General features: G+C 34.4%; 1 long non-coding RNA gene across 1 annotated transcript; it reads left to right on the top strand.

The window, feature by feature from the left end:
• Window positions 1-640: 640 nt before the first annotated feature.
• LOC143559428 (uncharacterized) lies at window positions 641-3,092 on the top strand. Its single transcript, XR_013139940.1, has 3 exons — window positions 641-724; window positions 2,845-2,877; window positions 2,962-3,092. It is a non-coding gene; the product is annotated as an uncharacterized LOC143559428 (long non-coding RNA).
• Window positions 3,093-3,349: the final 257 nt, after the last annotated feature.

Below are 3,349 nucleotides of genomic sequence, written 5' to 3'. Positions count from 1 at the left end.
TCATTTACAAAATGTGACACTCTCAGTTCGGATCAAAATGGATTATAACCAAAAATGAATTTCTGTTAGGTTTAGGTTTAACTCGGCTCGAGCTCGGCTGTGGAGTGCGAAATTAGTACCTAGAATACAAACATGAGAACATACAACTACACAAGGCAGCTCAAACCCGATAACTAAACATTGAGGTTTGGCTCGATTTTGAAAAAGCTTGCCTCGTTTTGAGCTTTTTAACGATCTGAGCTAATTTATCAAATGGGTGTGCTAAAAGTATCAAGAAACTTAAGATAAAAAAATAAACTGCATGGAAACCAATTGTATTCTAAAAGTATCAAGAAAGTGAATATAAATGGCAGATGCATATCACATAGCCTAAGTCTGATGATTTCTAGGTGGTAACGATCGCATATTAAGCAAAACTAAGTGAAAATTCATTCCATGGGTAAGGGAGAAAGAGATGGATAAGTTCATTAGTGGGCATATTGTTCAATAGATGTATAGCGCGTATAATGATTATTCAAACAATAATCAAAGTTTCTTTTTTTTATTAATTTACTTATTGTTTATAATGTTATATATGAGTATGCTAGACCAATAGTTTTGGTACAATGGAGCCCTAAGTTAAATTCCTTTGCATATAATCGTAAACTTGAGCACTTGGTTTAAAAGCGAGAGGCGCTCCGATGCGTTTTCGTCCCTAAAGCCGAGGAGTGATGTCGAATTAATGGTGATTGTGTTTGATTTGCCACAGGGTATTAATGGAATACATATAAATTGACGTCTCTAAGTTTGGTTTGTGTTGAGTGTTGACTGCAAATTTTAATTAACATGTCCGTTCAATTAAATTGTAAACGGGTCAAAGTTGTTGTGAAAGGGGTTTATGGTCTATGTTTTGGTGCAATGGTAGTGTTGGCAATTTTCAATAGGGGTGTTCATTTGGGTCGGACCGACCCGAACCGGGATATACCCGACCCGGACCGAAACCCGGGAAATCACAAATATAAGAACCGAAAACCAGCCCACTGTACTAACTTCGGGTATGGGTAACATCGGTCTTTGTAATCCGGGTAATGAGAAAAGACCGAGACCGATTTAATCATTAATCTAATTGATAGTTTACGCTGCACGTTGAAGGATCTTTGCAAATGAGTGGAAATCAGCTTCAAGCCAATTTTCAGTTTGGAGGTAGGAGAAAGGGAGGTAGTGGGATTGTTGGTACTTGAGCCTGTCGTTTTCCTCTTTTCAAGATATTAAAGCTAAAAGGGTATGAAGAGAGATAAATGATAAATAAAATTCATATAAAAGAAATAAATTGGGCATGAAAACAAATAAAATTTAATTTTTTTATAAAACCTATTAGTCTATGACCTTTCCTTGAGACTCTCAATGCACCACATCTTTTGGATTTCCAAAGTTAATATAATGTATTATTATAATAATAGTTTAAAATTTTTAGTTCATTTCTTGAGCAAAGCAAGTGTAATCTATTATTATAATTATTTTTTATGCATGCATCGTTCCATTTCCAAAGCTAATTGTAATTTGCTTTTTTAAGTTAAAACCCTTTTGAATACGGACAACATTTTATGGTTTGTCTTTCTTTCTTTACCACTTATTTCTCTCACACAAGTACCAATATTATCCGGCAACCATGAGTTCAATAGCTTCTCCGGCGGCCATGGAACATAGGATTGTTCATCATGTCACTACCCCTGTCTCTGTAAGCTGAAAATATGAAGCCATTGGTGTAAAACCGCACCTACAGTCCCAGAACCCCTGACATTGATTACACATTCGGGTCGGTCTAGAAATATTCGGTTAACCCGGGTCTTGGCCCGATACCCGACCTGATGAAAGACCGAAGGTTGTAATGCAGGTCCGGGTTTCGGTCTTTTTCGGTCCGGGTTCTCGGGTTTTTCGGTCCGGCCCTAATTATGCGCACCCCTAATTTTCAATAGTTCAAGAGTCTACTGCAAATTGAAAGTACAAATATTTGAAAAAAATATGTTAATTAAAGTCATAACTGCACATTTGTCACTTTTTTTAAAGATTTTTCTTGATCAAACCGAAACTGAACCGAGTTCATATAGTTCCAAAATGAATCGGAATCTAGGTTCGAATTCAACTCGGTTAGAATTTTTCAGTTTAGACCAAGTAACATATATTTTTACTTTTTACCATTATTTGTTTTTGAATTGGATTGGTTAAATATGATAGTGCCAAATGACAAAACTTAAATAATCATTATTGTTATTTGGTTTGAATCGAATTTGGATTTTTAAAACGAGTAACCAATTCGAATGTGGTTTATAAACAAACCAAAAAACAAATATCTAACTACATTTATTCATTTTGTATACATACAGTTCTCAACAGATTTGAACAAAATCGTGTATGAACTTCATTCTGGTTACTTGAGTCTTGTCAAGCATGCAAAAAAAACAAACTGTAGCTCGAGGTTTGTGAAACTGTGACAATTATGAAGTTTATTAATTATGGTTTCTGAATAACTGATTGTTAACTTTGATTACAAAAACAACAATATTGTTACAAACATTTTAATTTTTGAATAAAATCTGTCCGTTCATATCATAGGTAAACCGATTGAAATCTTAGAACTGACATTTAGATTATAGGCTAAACAATTATTAGATCAAGTCGTTTCATTGTTTATGATTTGGGAAATTGAATCCTATTATGTTTTATTTTTGCAGGTGGGCATTATTGAAGAGATTGTGAATGATGCAGTTGACTCAGCACTAGATTCAGATGACATAGAAGATGAGATCGAAGAAAAGGTTGATAAGGTCTTAACTGCAATAGCTGGCGAGACTGCTGCGGAAAGAGCGGTTGAAACAACCTGCACAAGCAACTGAATAGGTACTCTTCCAGACACTTTTCTCGGTCTTATTATATCCTAATGTAATCTTTTATAGAGAATTAATCATTGATGTGAAAATGTAGGATGAGGGTGTCGATGATGAGGAAGAGTTGGAAGAAAAATAAGGGCCCGACTCGCCAAAGTAAGGTCATGATTTCATCTTCTGCATTGACTTGTGAGTTGATGTATTTATACCATATCTAAGAGTTAAGATGGCTGCCACCTTAAAAAGTGTTTTGTAGCAATTGAAATCTGTCTTCATGTAAACCAACCATGTTTGGTATTGCTTATTTGTGTTGATTATATAAAATTGATCTAAAAAGTATCTTAAATAGTTTAATCTTCTTTGTTTGTATAATATAATGTGATATTTTAGTTGTGCATCTAACGTGTTTATAAAATGTCTCAATGGTGGTTGAAAGAAATACAATGTATGATTGTTTTAAAAAGCTATTGGTTTTACAAGTTGGG

Source organism: Bidens hawaiensis, unplaced genomic scaffold, assembly GCF_021521415.1.
Source record: "Bidens hawaiensis isolate Kalapana, Puna unplaced genomic scaffold, B.hawaiensis_p1.1 tig00019830_1, whole genome shotgun sequence".
In the NCBI taxonomy this organism is placed as follows: Eukaryota; Viridiplantae; Streptophyta; class Magnoliopsida; order Asterales; family Asteraceae; genus Bidens; species Bidens hawaiensis.
This window is presented reverse-complemented; position numbering and strand designations above follow the sequence as displayed.